We start from the raw sequence: 18,697 nt of genomic DNA, 5'->3' as shown, positions 1-18,697 counted from the left end.
GTCATCTCTGTCGCGGCCTGTTAGAAAGCAGTTGACAAGGCCATCGTGGAGTCAAGTGGCAGGGAAACAGAGACCCCCTCATCGAGAGAAGCTGCAGAGAATGAGTGGCCATACTTACTGCCTCACAGCAAGATTTCTTACTGAAACGAGGGGATTTTTGTCCTGAACAGGTGTGTGCGCTGATGAACTTGCTTGCTCTGTGCTGATAGCTGCTCTAATGAAAGATGCCACCGGCCACTTCTCCCAGCTCAGTTGCTGAAATCTTGCTTCCACCCCTGGATTTTGAACCTTAGCTCTTATCTCTCTCCACAAGATGCCTGCAACCTTTGATGTTGCCTCGATGTGGTACCTTCTTGTTGATGACTTCTTGTTTCGTCTGTGTCATTGACACTTTCTTTATGGAGTGCTGAACCTCTGAGTGCGTGCAGGGAGACCCCCAAACCCGTGGGTTTCCATGCCGGTCCGGCTTCTTGAAAGGCCAAACCAAATACTGTCACCCACTCCTCAGTTATGTCAGAGTTGAGTCACTGCCTCGTGCTTCAAGCACCTCTTGTATTGTCCTGGATAGAGCTGGAGCCCATTCTGCTAAGTGAAGTATCCCAAGAATGGAAAAACAAGCACCACACGTACTCACCGTCAAATTGGTTTCACTGATCATCACCTAAGAGCACATTTAGGAATGACATTAATCGGGTGTCGGGCAGATGTGGGGGGGAGGGGATGAGTCCATACATATATAATGAGTGTGATGCGCACTGTCTAGGGGGATGGACACACTTGAAGCTCTGACTCAGGGCGGGGGGCATGGGCAATATACATAACCTAAACTTTTGTACCCCCATAATATGCTGAATAATAAAAAAAAAAAGAATGTGCCCTGGTAACCCACATTTTACAACAGTTTTAGTTCTTGGTTCTGAAGTCTCAGAAGAAAACAAAGCCTCAATTTTCACAGAGCATAACTTTTGTGTTATCATAAGCTGTAACCATATTTCTCAGCAGTAACCTGAAGAAATGCCTATTTAGAAATCCCTATTTTTTATACACAGTGATAAGACCGATTCCACATAAAGGAGTAGCAGAGACTTAAAAAAAAAAAAAAAGCACGTCAAAATCTAGGGAAATTGGAAGATAAATTTGGCATGAGGAAAAACTAATATTATAAAAGACAAAAGAACATAGTAGCAAGCACACTGATTTGGTGGTTGTCCTTATAGAACACTTAAATTTTGTAACACGATCTTTCCAAATTCATGCTAGAAAAAGGAAACAAGCTATTGATATGAATTCGTAGACTATTTTATGCCTCTACAAAAATTAGAATGAACAAACTGAGAGAATTCATGGAGGTGAGAGTAGCTAGATAAAATTAATCGCTTCCATCATAGTATAAATAGAACAGGACTCCACATAAGCAGTGGGACTTCTGAGTAAGGAAAAAGTCATTTATTAGAGCTGAAAACATAGGAAGAAAGAGTCAGCATGGCTTATCCTGGCCTAGATTAAGCCCAAAGCAAACCTTCCAACTATTGTTGAATTACAAGTTAAAACATCTTCAGAAAGTTTCCTTGAAGTGCATATCTTACAAAATTTGAGGTTTCATGAAAAAGTTATAGGAAACTATTTTCCCATAATTTAAAGACAAATACTAAAGTTAACATTTAATACACATGATAGTGTTTTAATACAGATATCCTTAGGAATAAAACTTACTCATTTCTATTTTTAGTTATTTAGCATGAATATATAAAATACGTATAAGTATTAATATACTGTAGTGTCTATGATTATTGTTATGTTACTTTCAAAATGCTCTTATCATTTTATACTAATCGTACAAATTGATTTGTAGAAAAACTCGGTAAATAAATTAAGGATGTGTCATTTGCTTGTTATTATATATTTTAGACCTAATCAAATTCACTTTGAATTTTGTTTATTAAAGATTTATACTTTCCCATGTGATATTAACTCAAAAATTATATTTAAATAAGTTTTATTTTTAGACACATAGCAATAGCTATTTTATTTCCCTATCTACATGCACACAAGCATACACACACATAGACTTTTATTTTATTTTTCATAGAAACATAATCAATCTATCATCACAATTGGATTTTTCAGCGTTTTGTCACCAAATTATGACATTGTTACTTCATACTCAACACATTCGAAGGACAAAAAATCAGGTTGTCACTTTGAAATACTTATTATTACCATGGTTGTCTGAAACAAACTCAAATAAGGACATTGGATTATTTTTCACTTCATGGTCATGTTCTTCCACTGAACCTGCAAGGTTTGGAATCACCACATTTACTTGAGCATCTTTAAATAGACATATAGCTAAATGAAACACATCACTGTTAGTTTAGCAAAAAAAAAAAAAAAAAGGTACAATGTACTTTAAAAGTAATTGAAATATATGAGAAAAAGAGAGAAAATGAGATAGGTAGATAGATTAATGATAAATAGGTAGATAGATCCATAGGTGTTTTGTTGTAAAATTGCAGAGTGGTAGAACATGTTAAAAATAACACTCAGAAATTTAACACTGGAAGTTTTACCCTTAGTCATTTTTTTTTTCCTCCTCAGAGCAGTGAATAATGTTTTTCCCACAGTCCTGGAAACCGCATGCGTAAAACTGCAGGTCCAAGACAATGTCAACTGCTAGCTCCCTTCCCACTAAGTCACCTGTCACCTCTGGGAACTCTCTTAACCTCATCTGTAAAATGGGGCTAATAACATTGACCTGTGTTATTGGCCGCTGGGAAGTTTGGCAGTGAATGCTTGAAAAGCACTCTGAAAATACAAATGAAAAATGAAAAGAAAGGGGGAAGGTCATTTGGGTGACAGCAGAAATGTACACAGCATTTGAGGTGAACCAGATACACAAATGTGCAGCCGAGACCCCTGAGTGAGAGGCACACGGCGGATGACTCGTGTTTTCTTTCTGCTCAATGGCAACAGCTAGCTAGAGAGGACACCACCACCACTGGGAAAAGGGTGTTCGATTCCCAGGAAACTGTGATTTCATCAGTAATGGCTCTAAACAAAAATTTAGCACTGTAAACATCTTTGAAAATATAAATGCAGAGAGAGCCAAAGTGGAAAAGGCAAGATCTCAGAGACAAAAAACATTGAGCTTTTCCACATAATTGGGAAAATACTTGAGTTTAAGAGCTGCTTGGAAGTCAGCATGTTGAGTAGCAGTTTGCATCGTTCATCAAAAAGGCAACAGTGCAAAGATAAACACAATGGGCACAGAGCCCTTTGCTGAAGTGAGTGGAGGGAAATGTATTCGCCAAGGGCAGAGGTGGGCAGAGATGCTTTTTAGCGCGACTTGTCATTTTCTGTTGACAGTTGGGCATGGTGTATCAGGAAAAAGGAATGACGTTGATAGGCCTTTAGCGTGAGGTTCATGGTTATCTGACTAGGATTTACACTGTGTTTACTATTTGCTGTCATTGTGGTGTCATGGGCTAAAATTTCCTCCAGTGTCCTTGTTTTGTCTCCTCTGTTGTCCTTGGGTTTCCCTAGGGACTCCTTAACTAGGGCTTGCAGTTCTTTTAGCGATAACGCCATATACAGGAGTCCCGTAGGTGTGGTTCGGGAAGGTGTGGGAAAGGGAAGGATCCCATGATGCTTCCCCTATGATGAGGTCTTGGCCATTTAGTTTTTTACTCAATGCCTAAGTTGGATATTTCACTTGTTTCACATTGAAGGCCAGAAGGAGCAGAAGTTGGGTATCACCTTTTCCCCAGGTGGGATGGTTAATTTTAGGTGTCGACTGGACTAGATTAAGAGATACCCAGATTGCTGGTAAAGCATTATTCCTGGGTATGCCTGTGAGGGTGTTTCTAGAAGAGGTTGGCATTTGAATCATTAGACTGTGTAAAGAAGATCCGCCATGGCTGGGTGCAGTGGCTCACGCCTGTAATCCTAGCACTCTGGGAGGCCGAGGCAGGAGGATCGCTCAAGGTCAGGAGTTTGAGACCAGCCTGAGCAAGAGCGAGACTCCCGTCTCTACTAAAAATAGAAAGAAATTATCTGGCCAACTAAAAATATATATAGAAAAAATTAGCCAGGCATGGTGGCGCATGCCTGTGGTCCCAGCGACTCGGGAGGCTGAGGCAGGGGGATCGCTTGAGCCCAGGAGTTTGAGGTTGCTGTGAGCTAGGCTGATGCCACAGCACTCACTCTAGCCCGGGCAACAGAGTGAGACTCTGTCTCAAAAAAAAAAAAGATCTGCCCTGTCCAATGTAGGGGAACATCCAACCGCGTGGGAGCTGCCCCTGGCTGTCACCGCTGCCCGGCATCTCAAGAGAGTGTTCTATCAGTCACATCACTAGCCCAGGAAATCATCAAAATTCAAAGTACAGTTTCCACTGAATGTATGTCATGTTCACAACGTTGTAAACTTGAAACATCATTAAGTTGAACCATCTTAAGTTGGGGACTGTGTGTATATCATTTAAATGACGTTCATGATTTAGTTTTGGATAACAAAAGACGATTTTAAATGGTCTTTTTACCATTTTAACATAGAACCATTTTGAGGTAGTGGAGATTGCTATTTTAGTTTTAGAAATTTCAAGCATTATTCTTCCAAGTCTCTATCTGTAAAGATATAAAATAGAGAGAGATCAACTTTAATTAAGCTCTTGTCTATATAATTCCCTTACAGATAAAAAAAAAAAATCACAGGAGTTTTTAGTTGTTGGTTGTTGAATACATTATGTAAAGTACAGGCCTTTGCTTTTTTTAATTAGATTATCTTATGATGTTACACAATTTGGAATTAGTGAAGACCAAGAGTTATTTAAATTATAACTGAGGGAAATCAGTTCTCTGTGTAAGCATTAAAAAAAAAGGAACTAATAATAAGGTAGAAATCTGTTTAAAGATAAATGTTAAAGGAAACACATTTGCTTTAAGGCAATACTGAATCCAATTATAATCTTACAGCCCTTTCATGGGGAGAAGAATGAATTAAAATATTTGGACCTCCACATTTAATGCACAATACAGTAAAACTAGTTTTGAGCAGCTAATAAAAATATGCAGCTGTTTAAATCGTAGAACTTCCAGGGTCCAGATTTATGAGTTTAGCATTTTTTTTTTTTTTTGGTCTTCCAATTGTCTTTTTAGTAGTTATATTATTATTTCAAAGAGTTCGTTAATTTAATTTGTTTTCTTTGTCCAACAAAATAGGTAAGTCTCAAACAGCCAGACACATATAATATTGCATCATGTGAATTACAACAAGAAGATAAGTGCAATTTTTTCCCCAAATGATGCACCCGTGAGGCATGCAATATGGGTTCAGCTGTTCAGAGAATAAAAGTATACAACCAAGATACGGCAAATTAAAAGACTGCGGGAGCATCATAGGGGGCAGAAGGAAGGGAGGGCTATGTCTCCTACTGAGGGTGTTCACTCCTATTTAATTTATTTTGATTGCGAATGATGTACGCAGAAGCAAAGTAGCATCTGACCTCCAAAACTGTGAAGCTACACATTCATGGTTCCCTACTTTACATCTGTCCTTTAAGCTCCTTTTTTTTTTTTTTTTTTTTACTCCTATGAATTAGATATTACAGAACTGTGCAAAAAGGGACCTTACTCTTTAAAAGCACCCGGTTAAAAACATTTTTACATCGTTCTCTTATAAACATGCCTTTGCCTTTGCTTTTCGCATCTTATTTAACAAAGGTCTATGATGTCTCAGGGTTTTTTTTTTTTTTTTTTTTTCTCTTAATTGTGAAAAGTTAATTAAAAGAAGTGGAGGAACGAGATGGAGTGTTTCCAACCACAAGTTAAATTCATATGAACGGTAAAAATAAATGCTTTAAGAAATTAAGTTGCAAGCACATGCCTGCTGTAATTGGTGCATACTTATTAGGGGCTCTTCTTTTGCAACCACTCTCGGTATTTGGGGCCCGTGACAATGCGAATGCTTAAGGGAGAAGCGTAATTAGGGATGGTGCAGTTCATTCAGTAAACATTTCTCAGTGTTTGATGTGACTGAACTGAACGTCACATATGATTTTACACTTTTATCCTTTCAGGCAACTGACAGGTTTCTAATCTCCATCTCAGAACCTTCACTCAGCTTGAACTTTGGCTCATAAAGGTCATTTTTGAACCACTGGGGACGAAGAGCCACGTCCATGAAATCCCACAGAGTCGATAGAGGCGGTAATAGCTTTAGGCATATTTTCTTAAGACCCAAGGGGAAAGACAATTTCAATAAATGTAAAACTATGCTATCTCCAATCTAGGCGATATCTAAGAAAAATCTCATAGGAATAAATCTTCTCTTTTCCTTTAGGCAAAAACCTCCTTAACAATAACAATGCAAGATGCTATTAAGAGTATAAGATACTAACCATGCCATAAATAAATAAAACAAAGCACAACACACATGCACACACACACACACACATTCGCGCAAACACACACACTCACACCATCTATTAGCATGAAGAAAAAGAACATTCATACATTTGATAAATTGTCTTTATGTCACAATTGCTTGTAAAGCATGTTCTGGATATTTAGACCTTAAATTGTGAAAAGAGCCAGTGAATGAATGAACAAAGTTAATAATGGGAAAATGACTTTCCCTTTTTTTCCCCTTTTTCCCCCCTAGTCTCCAGTTCATCTTAAAATAACCCAAAACAAGAAAACTCACAGGTTAGATATGTCAGGATAATTAACAGAAGTTTCCTTAGCAGCAGATGTCTGAGATTAGTAAAGGGCATTCTCTTCCCTTGACATGCCATCAAAGGGAAAAACACCAGATATTTAAATGAAAGCAGTGAAAACTATATGGGTTCATGCTTTACTATGTGAATAATTAACAAAGATATTTTAAAATCATGATTTTTAATATAGAACTGTTAAGAGATCTCACAATACTAATATTAATTTTTTTGCTTGCCACAAATTTTCACCTTGTCTTAGTTTTTTTTTTTCTTTCCTTGATATATTTCATAAGGCAAAGGAATGCTTCTTGAAAGTAAAGTATCCCCTCTAGCAAAATATTTTACTCAATTTGCCTCAGAGAATTCTGCTGGTGAAAACAAACAGACAAACAAAAAAGAGATGCTCCAGAAAAATTTCAAATTCAATAGCTTAAAAATATTTTTAAATAATCTTTTCAAATAAAATTGTTTAATAAGTCAAAATGAATTCAAAACTCAAATTTTTATTTTAATATCCTATTTAAATATTTTCTTAATATTTCAATGTGATGCCTTTTCCCTCTTTTACATTTATTTTAAATGATAGTGTGAATGCAATCAACCCTAATTCCCATCCTCCAATATAGATTATATTAAGAAGGGTTTTCTTGTTTACTTTTAAAAGGTCTTCTGAATATAGCTGGCACCAACAGAGAAACTCTTCTACAGGTAGTACAGGGATTTTAATCTATGCCTAACCAGGAAGTGATGGAGGCCAATGCAAATAACACTCATCTGATTCTGTGAAACTCATAAGAAATATCGAAGCATCTGGCAGACAGGGAAAGGTCAAGAAAGATACATTTTGAAATGGAAAGTGTATCAGTCCCTCTGGCAAAGACTCCTAGGTTGGCAGAGACTGTTGCTGCTTCAGAAAGCCCTGGGCTCTCATTTTCAGGGTAAGAATATATATTCTTCCCATGTTCAGTGTTGCCTTCAGAGCGGAATTCATTCTTAGGAGCAACAATAAAGCATGTTCTTGGTTCCTTTTCCCTTCGGAAGTAGATTAGAGCAGTGGTTCCCAAACTTTGCTGCTTCTTAGACTCCTCAAGTGTCTTAGTCCACTTGTGCTGGTATAACAAAATGCCTGAGACTGAGTAATTTACAAAGCACAGAAATTCATTTGCTCGCAGTTCTGGAGGCTGGGAAGTCCAAGTTCAAGGTGCGGGCAGGTCTAGTTGTGTGGTGAGGACTGCTCTGGGCTTCCAAGATGGCGCCTTGAGGACTGCTATGTGCTCATGTGGAGGAAGACAGCAGGGCAAGCTCACCAAACACTGCATGAAGTGACTTTTATAAGGACCTTAATCCCATGCATAAGGGGAGGAGCCCTCATGACCTAATCACTTCTTAAAGTCTCCATCTCTTAATATCATCACATGGACCTTTACGTTTTAATGCCCGAATTTTGGAGGGGACACATTCAAACCATGACATCAGGAGAACTATTAAAAATCTCCATCCAATGAAATCAGAATCTCTGTGGCTGAGACCCAGACACCAGTAGTATCTAGAGCTCCCCAGAGGATTCCAACATGCAGCCAGATTTGAGAACCAATGATTTAGGATGTCTGCACAGCACAAGTGGATACAAATGTGTAGAAGATTATAAAAATAAGGCATCCATATTTACGTATTGGCTTTAAAACAAGCAATACAGAATAATGTAAAGGCTTGACAAAAAGCATAGAGTGACATGGAACTTATTCGGATAAACATTGGGATTAGATGTGCAAAAGGATTTTTCATTCAAAGATGCTCTAAATCCCTGTTATAAGAGATGAAGTCATATGCTTTGAAGTCGAACAATAAGCCAGCAATTTCTATTCTTATTCTATACTCAAAAAATTGAGAAGGACCTGTAGTACCACTAGAATTAGAAGGGATGGAACCAGACGTGAAGACTGGACATACTTCTTATGAGGCCACAGAGATTATCCTGCAAAACCTCTTGGGAGTGCAGTGTACCTAAGCTAAATCTCGTAGACAGCTGGCAGGCCCAGATTGTCCTTAAGGCTTTCCTGGAAAATTCCCACAAATCACTAGAGAGGGAAAGTGGAGCGATGATTCCAAAGGTACACAATGCCATTGGAGAACGTTCATAATTAAGATAATTTAAGTTTCAAAAATAAGCTTATCTTATATTTTTTCATAGCAAGTCTACTGGATAACTGATGATTACCATCTTTAACTCAAATCCTTTAAAAGAAAAGAATTTATTTTGATAGAAATTTAGTTAAAATGTCCTGCATGCTTTCCTGATGTCTTACATAGAAAGTTCTATTGCTTCTGTTTTATAGTATATATCTCCATTTGCCCTGTTTGTTTTGTTTTTTTTTTTAACTTCATGGGTCTTCTTTTTAAAAAGTTATTCTCTCTCTGATTGCTATGAGGAATCACTTTTGACTATGAAAAGCAAGCTGTTCTTTAATTTCCTTCATACAAGATAAAGTGTGTAACACTTCTAGATGTTATAATACTGAGTAACATAAAGGTTAAAAAGGTGAGAGAGAAAGAGAAAGATGGAGGCTTTTTCTAATGAGTACTATTCATGCATATTGCTTTTCAGTATCTTCCGTGTTCTGCTTAACAATGTGGGTATGTGTCCCATTGTATTGTATTTCCAGAAATTATCACAGTTCTGGGACATGAAATGTCCTAAAAGTACTTGCTGAGTTGAATTATGATGAACAAAAGGTTATTTTTTGTTTGTTTTTTGTTAGGTAAGGCATTCCTTCTGTCCTCCTATCTGTATAATTAAAGTAGAAGACTTATTTTGTTTGCAAGGAAACATTATGCTAATTATATACTTAATTAGATAGCATGAGGAAATTCCTGGGCTTATCGATCTCAGTCCACAGGTAGGGTAGGCATCAGGAGAGTGGGGGAATGTAAACGTCATGAGGGCAGGGATTTTTGCTTTCATTTTTTTTTCACCGTGTATTTTTACTCTACCACTTGCTCTCATTGGCTACACAGTGAGCGAGGAATGGGATGGATGTCTCACAGACAATCACAATGGTCATTTACATTCCTCATAAGGTCGTTGTGAAGATTAAATGAAATCATGTGTACAAGGAGCCTAGGCAGGTGCCAGTTATATAAACACTGTAGAAATGTTGGTCACTACCATTGCCATTCCCATCATCAATTCTATACTTTCATCCCTTTCTAAACATATTTGAAGGAAATAAACATAGTGGAGCAAAAATAACAAAACTGGACTTCCTGTTACATGATTTCAACATGTAATGCTGTATTTTATGTCTGTCAAGGAGTTTAGTTGAGGGAATACAAGAAAGAACATCACCTTGAAGACCTCGCTCTCTCAAATGAAGAGAATAAAGATGGGGGTACAGGAAGGAGAGTTTTGGATTTATGGAACTCTGATTTTTCTAAACAGATGTCCTCATCATGAAAGTTATTGTAGTCTCCACTTAACCAGATGGGATACCAAACTCCCTGTTGTGTTCCGAACTGGCAGGGCTCATTAAGTTGGCTTTAAATTGGGTATTAAGGAAGGATCTTTTGCTTAGCCCAAATAATCTCAACATGCAGAATGGAGAGGAGAGGGAGTTCTACAAGCTAAGATAAAATATAAGATAAGTGAGAAGTAATATTAACATACTGGACTTAATTGTCTATAAGTAACTACAAAGTAAATGGGAAATTAAAAAGATTAACTGGAAATGTTTCTAAATGATGGAGAATATAACCTAATGAGCACAACAAAAATAGAAATGATAACATTTCCTTATCTGGCATGTCAAAAACCGAGAGTTGAAATATATTCTGTAGAAAAGACTAAGAGGAAATTAAACTGGAGGACAAATCACTATAGTAGATGAGATCCAAAAAATAGAAAAAATGCCTTCCCATTTAGTAATGGTAGTAGCAGGGAGCATCTTTTGGTTAGAGATACAAAAGATGAAAACAAAAGGCTGTAGTTGGTATATGCTTAAATATAAATGGTGAGAATTTCAATTCTTTCGTCTTTAAAATATCTGGACCAGGGGCTATTTCAGACTTTTAAAAATAGAAGGTCACTATATATTGAAATATCAAATGAACAATATTTATGTGTAGATTATAGATTATAGATCATATAGATTCATATGATAATCAACAAGTATGTCAGCTGATAGGCACAGAGCAATGAAATATTGATTGAGGTGGTGCTTATAACAATGAATATTATTTGGAAATAATAGAACCCATAAAATACTGGATTTATATTAAACAAGATCTGTTTTAATTGATTGGACTTATTTTACTAAACAAGTTTTATATATATAGACAGTTAACAAATTTAATGAAGAAAACAATGGGTGATTGGTTACTACCTCCATGATATCTGACTATAAGGAATAAACTAATTAGCCTAATGGAATGGAGCAATGAGAGGGTGTGGTGAGATTGTCAGACTAAAGATATCTCCTATCTCAGCATGTTCCCTGTTGCTAATGTTACCAGGGAATATTTTGAGGGAAGCGAAGATTTTCTTCTCTCAATTGTTGGTTTCAAAGGGCTTAGAATAACATTTCCAAATTCCACTTCTGAATCTATTCTGTGTATCTGACCTTTGAATTTTTAAAGTCTGGTTAGAACCCATGAGTTTTTAGCACCTGTAATCACACCATGAAATACAGTTTGGGGATGTTTACCTCCCAGTACTTAATGTGTTTGTATTAGTATCACAACAAGCCCTTTCAAGGTTTCTTCTTTTCTTACTATTCAGGAATATGTCACTCAAGTTAGTTTTCAGCTTTCCTATACCCACCATGTGTATAAAACCATAAATTAGATTTCTAACTACATGTATGGAAGTATTTTTAATTTCTATTCTTTTAATTATTTTTTTTTCTTATTTCCTCTGTCTTCTTTGAGAAGCAATGGCAAAAGAGTCATGCAGTATTCTAAGTTATTGGTTTTAAATGTTTCTTATGTTCATTTTGAGGCTTGACTATATCTATCCATACTATGATCTATTTAGTATTGTTCTTTGAATTACAATAAAGCTTGTTGTATAAAAAGCACAAACTAGGGGTATAAAGTTTTCCTTTATGTTGTTTGTAAAACAAAGTTCCAACCAGTTATAGTATGTTCCTACTTTTCTTGGGTGAATCAAAATGGTAGAAGACCCATACGAAACTTGTCCTACTTGTCAGCTACTGTTGCCATGCTAATGTCCCTGCTGGACACATTGCTGCCATAAAATTGTGCTAAAGGAAGCATGATTTGGGATTCTCTTTTTTTCTTAGTCATCTGACTCTTCTAATCATTTCTGGAAGTTTCGGTCAGGCACAACACAAGGATTGCCATTATTATCAAATTTTATGTTCTAGCCAATTCTAGATGCACCTCTGCCCCCTTCAAGCAATAAAGATTATTTTATGGAGGTATTGTCATAGGGAAAAACACATGAATCAACAGAACAAAATAGAAAGTCCACAAACATGTATAAAACTACATGCAATTTTAGAAGTTGATGAAGATGGCATCTCAAAAAAAAACTTGGAAAGTTCTATTAACTACACAATAACTGATACTGAGACAGCAGGCTAACTATTGCTTAAAAATTAAAGCTATAGCCATGATTTCAACAAAATACCAAAATTATTATTAATTGGATTAAGATATAAAATCCTAAAATGAAACCATAAAATGTGAGAAGAAAATACACTTTAGTACAATGGAGGAAGATGTCTAAATGTGACACTCACAGCCTTAGTTGTAAAGGAAAAACATTCATAAATTTTCCCAGATAAAATTTAACTATTAATTTTAGAGAGATACATAGTGTTGATGCTCTTGCCACAAATCGAGTGAATACATAGGTGGTGATCTATGTTTTCATTCTTTGTTCTATCTCGTTGGTCTCCTTGTTTAGCTTTAGGCCAGTATTACACTTCCATAATTATGACAGGTTTATGGTAACTCTTAAAATGTTATCATTTGGTCTTAAAAATTGTCTTATCTATTCCCAGTCTTTTGCATTTCCAAATAAATTTTAAAATCAGTTTATCTATTTTATCAAAAATGCCTGATGTTATTTTGATTTTTGACTTTATCGAATCTAAATCAACCACTCTAGATCAATTTTGGAAAATCAACATATTTTAACATATTAACATAATTTAACAAATTAACATGATTGTTAATAATAATTAACATAACCTTTCAATCCATAAAATTGGTATAATTCTCCATTTATTCAGACCATCTTTAATGGATCAGTATTTTCTAGTTTTTAGTGTAAAGGCTTCCACATCTTTTTTAAGATTTACTTCTAAATATTTGATGTTTTTGAGACCTTTGTAACTGATATTGTCTTTTTAATTTCAATTTGAAGTTTTTTGTTGCTATTATAAGAAATTCTATTGATTTTTCTGCATTCACCTTATATCAAGAGACTTTGCTAAAAACCTCATATGATTTTAATATGCTTATGAATTGTTTCAGATACTCCATATAACTATGTTTATTCTATTGAAATTAATATCTCATACCATCAAAAGACAACAATAGAAAAGCAAACAGTCAAGCCACAAAGATGACATCAAATGTGGATGAAGAGGTAGAGAAGCTAGAATTCTCAAGCATTGCTGATGAAAGTATATATTGTTTAAGCTTGTGGAAAACCGAATATACCAAAGTTAAACATATGCCGACCTTCATAGGAAAAAATGTGCACACAGATGAATTCCCAGAAGAAATGCTGGCATAGGTCCACTAAGTGGACACGTATACATTTATAGTGTTGACAACAGCTTTCTCATAACCCCCCACACCGGTAACAACCCAAATGTCCAAACATATGGAAATATACAAACTAAGGCATATTCCTATAGCAGAGTATTACACATTAGAAGAGAAGAAACAAGACGCTATTGATATACAGTTGGATATGTCTCAAAAACATTGTGTCCAGCAAAAGATAACATGCACAAAAGAGCACGTACTGTGATTCCATGTAAGTTCAAGGTGAAGCAAACAATAGCCTTATGGTTTAGAAGTCAGAATAGAGTTTAGCTCTGAGCTGGGAGGTTATTGACGGGGGAAGAGGCAGGTGGAATCGCGCTGAAGTATGGGAGGTTTTCTGCACGTGGGTCTGGGCGCTGGTTACATAGAGATATACGTAAATAAAAGTTCAGCAAGGTGTACAGTTAACACACCGTAATCTACGTTGTACAGACTGCACCTTAATTTAGAAAATTGATAACAAGGAAACGTGAATCTCATACAATGCTGCTATAACGCTTAGTATCATGCTGGTATCATATATGATAAAACATTTCTTTAATGCCTGTACTCTCAGATCCAGGAAATTTTGCTTCAAGTATCAATACCTGATCCCAAGGAAAGAATCTGACAAATGGCAAAAATATGTGTCTAAAACATTTTTTTTTATGATAGTGATGAAAGACAGAAAACCCCTAAATGTCTGAGATTTGTAGACTAGAAAATTGTGTTCTAGCCACAAATTGGCCCACGTGGCCATGTCAGGTCCGGCCTTTTGGTGGACTGTTGGTTCTTTGGCTCCTTGCTTGGAAAATTCACAAGCAGGGCTGGTGACACGGAGTGACCCCAGAGAGGGAGCGATTCCACACAAACAGCTTTAATTGCAGAAAAGAAGGGAACTGTGCAAAGTGAGAGAACGTTCCAGAAAGGAACGGATCAGTGTCCACGAGCAAAGGCATTGAGGACTCCCTTTTATTGGCCTGGTGCAGGGTACGGCTTATGGGAGGTGTGGGATGTTATCAAATGATTGATATGCATGATTGACAGGTATTCTTGTAACAGAGTTGCAGTTCCACAGCTGGTTCCTGCTTTTTGCTGTTGGGTTGTTAGCTACGTTTATTTTGTGGTCCCTTCCCTGCTCCTCCGTTCCCTAGGAAGTGCCCTCCTGTCCTGTATCTGCCACCTGCAGATTTGGTCTCTCCCTGACAGCCAGGCATTTATACTTGTGATAGAGGTAAAATTTTTTAAAAATTAATACTTTTGGAGAGCATATTAAGTGCCATGTATTTGTACCGTGTACCAAGATGAATTGTTATATTTACCAGGAACTTATAGGGGGGAGTTATTAACATCCTTTTCTTTTACAGATCAAAAAAATGAGACTTAGTACCTTACTCAGGTACACAGCTAGTAGGTGGCAGAGGTAACTGATCTCTCAGCTTTGTCTGAATCCAGAGCTGGGGTTTTTAACTAGTTGGGATATAATTTTGACATGGAATGATATTCATAATCGGTTGTTAAATGAAATACGTAGCTATATATTTCATCTATGAATCGTAGCGTGATTTCGTATTAGTAAAAACATGGATCTACAGACACACAGGTGCTTGTAAAGTGAAACCCACGATAAAACTGCCGTGATCGTCAGTTGATTACCAGACCTCCGGTCACCTGTTCAAATAACTAGCTCTGCAGTGTCTCTCTGGCCTTTCCATTACTCTCTCAATAAAATTTATTCACATTTTATATAACTGAACATTTTAGACCGCATTTACAGTGCATGGCAAGATTTTACGGTACATATCCTATGCGAACAAATAAATCTATTTAGCAAAACATACGCCAAGCTGCTGATTCTGCTGCTTCCTTGCTGTTGGGATGGGAGATGATTTAAAAACAAAAACACATTCAGCTGATTTGAATTTTTTACTTTGTCTAAACCAGATGTATAAAATTGATACAAGTAAGAAGAACGAAAACAAGAAAAGCCCACAGTAGAGGTGATGATGTGGTTTAATAAATGAGTAGCCTGTTTTTGAATTCATGCCCTATAACCACCCAACTGAATGAATTTGAGCTTTACGCTTAACACTAAATGCTAGTGTTTGAGAGCATAATTTGTACCAGGTACCTTATAATTGCCTCTTACGAACATAATTTTCCAATTAATCCTTTCAACAACCCTATGAAGTAAATGCTATTAGTATCCCTATTTTATGTCTGAGGAAATTGAAGCACAGAGAGGTTAAGTAAGTTGCAAAAGGCCACACAGTATGATTGTAGCTCAGAGAGGCCTAACACCAGGGACTTGCATTGGATCCCTAAACTGTACATCTCCTACAAGCTTAACCCTAGGGGCCCAGTCTTCTTCACTATAAAATAGGACCAAAATAGGTCATTTTAAAGGCAACTACACATTTTAATATTTTGTGATCTTTAATCCTATGAGTATGTTTGCTCAAAATTTATGTTTTAGGTAATCAATCAATATTTTTTTTTTTAGTACCCACTATGTGCCAAACTCAGTAGTCGCTTTTTCCTTTCTTTTTTTTCAATGTTAGTTTCATTAGCCACTTGAAGAGAGGGACTTGTGGCCTTGGGTATCGAATTGAAGACATCAACCTGTGTACATGCCGTGACTGAGCCCAAGCAAAGCATTTTGATGATTTAATACATTTGAACTTAAAAAAGGGGCTGACAGTTATTTTTGCACCTTTTCTAATACATATTCTAATTTTTAAGTCAGTGGTTTAACATAATTTTCTTTAGTTGCTAGCTTGAGTCAGAATAGGCTTCAAGCATAAAATCACATAAAGCTTTTGTTTTGCAAAGCTGTTTCACAAATCATCCTGGTTTCATGCCTTAATTAGTCAGTGTTCATGGGGGAATGAGAGGTTATTTGCTTTTCGGCTTCTGCAGATATACTAATAGCATAGCAGGAGAATTCTGAAATAACATGGGTTATTTTTCATATTTGTAGTGATTTCCCATGGATTCTTATATAGTTATCTGGAAAATGTGAACCATTGTTTCTATTGGAATTGTATCTCATGCCGACGGGAACTCCCAAGATTGCAAAAATCTACCCGTTACCAGCTCTTTTGAGCATAATATTATTTCAATATGTTAAATTGAACATATCATTATATTCAGACATCCCTACCATAGTCTCTGACCCTTGTAATCCAGACAAAAATGTAAGCATTTCTTTGCCTCAATTAAATCATGTTTAAAAACATGTAATAAAGCATTTGCATTGACAGAAATAAAAATAGTGTACAATTTTCCAATTTAGTGGAATAGTTTTAACAGAATATTGGAATCCAGTAAGGTTTAGCTAATGATCAAGTCTAAAGAGCCGCATGACTTGATTTCCTTATATGTTATCGTTAGCCCCGTAAAATTGGCTTATTGAGTAGAGTCTCAAATCAAAATTTTACTACATCCCTCCCTCCTGGCACATTGCACACTGGCGCCTTTGCTTAAACGATTTGTTCATTCAGTATCCCGAATTTTTTTTTTTTAAAGGGAAGAGCAGTTGTAAGATTGAGGCAGGTTTTTTTTTTTTTTTTCTGGTGGACAATTTTGATTGCAACAAGTTCCCCAGGTCAAAATAACTGCTGTTGCTATGAAATGGCCTTAGAACAGAAAATCCATGACAGATATGATAAAGTAAACATACTTGATATCATTTCATTTTACAACATGAAAAAAATCACCCATTTTCACATTGGAGGATCCTAGATGCTTTGGCTTCTGGCTTTTGAGAACCATTCTGTTCATCAGTGTACAATTATTTGCATAATTACAGATCAGACCAATCAGCTACTCCCTTGTAAGGTTAAAGGTCACGTCTAGCATAAGCAAGTAGCTCACGGGCTGCTCTGCGGTTAATACCTGTTCCCTCCAGGGCTGCCGCCCTATTCCCAGGGCTGATTGCCCTCTGTCCCGTGGCTTCCAGTAATGTAAATTGTATCTTGTCCCTGGGTAATGGAGATCAGTGTTGTCTTGTCCGTCCACTCCCTGCCGATGCCCTCTCTCTGCTGCGATAATGGTTTTGGTGGGCAATCAAGGAGGATGCCTTCTTGACTCATCTCCCATAATAGATTGTCCTCCTCAGGCAAAATTGAATAACCCCCGACATGGCCTGCAGGCAGGCAACGAGAATTCAATAAGTCTGCGGGGTCAACGTCCCGTCATTTTTGGCGAGCAAGTAATTATGCTGCACTAACATTCAGTAATAGGAGAGGAAACTGCTGTGGACACCTTCCTCCCGATGCCCAGAAAAGTCACCTTTAACAGGATTTCTCCTCTTAATCAGCAATCATTCCTGCTCCTCTTCTGATGTGATTTGGTCCCCTTTGTCCTGTGAGTTGCATGGGTGGATTTTCTAGATGCTTGTTTTTTTTGTTTGTTTTTTTTTTCCCCCCAAACCTGCAGTGCTGTGGGAAAGTTTAACAACTTCACTGCCTGTTGTTTAATATTTTCCATTTTTATGGGTTGCAGTTGTGCTGTCTATGTGCTTTTTACTGATTTGGGAAAGATTTATTATAAACCAAATACAGCTGTTCTGCCCTTTCATAAAGTCAGACTGTTTTGGCAAACCGGTTTTCCACTGTGAAAAGACATTCAAAATCGTTTCCCCTACCAGCTTCCTTACCGTAAGCACACGGTTCTGTTTCGTGGTGCAGGTAGGTGCCAAAGTGGTTGTGCATTTGCTTAAGGAAAAGAGAATGCGTGTGCTTCAAAAGTAAACAAGCAAAAGAGAAGAAATGGCTGGTTTTTTTTTTTTTATGGTTTTTTTTTTGGCCTTTTGCTGGGATTCAGTGTTACCATGCACAGATCTCAAGAGGGAAGAATTATAATATCCAAAAAAAAAAAAAAAAAGCACGTGTGAATTCAAGCCACTGGAGTGTTTTGGTTTTGCAGTTACCTTTATGAATCACACGCATTTAATTGAACTCTATAACCTTTACGTGAAATGAATATTACGATTAATCTTTTAATATTCTCAAGATATAGCTGCCACATCTATCACTCCATTCGCCATATACAGACACAGATATATTCTTCTGTTTTTAAGAAACATACTCCCTTCAATTAATCAGTCCCTACCTTTCAGATGTAGATCTGTTTTTTTTTTTTTTTTTTTTTTTATTTCATCTTGTTATGGGGGATACAGAATTTCAGGTTACATACGTTGCTCC

The sequence above is a fragment of the Eulemur rufifrons genome, chromosome 26 (assembly GCF_041146395.1).
Source record: "Eulemur rufifrons isolate Redbay chromosome 26, OSU_ERuf_1, whole genome shotgun sequence".
NCBI classification, from domain to species: domain Eukaryota; kingdom Metazoa; phylum Chordata; class Mammalia; order Primates; family Lemuridae; genus Eulemur; species Eulemur rufifrons.
This window is presented reverse-complemented; position numbering follows the sequence as displayed.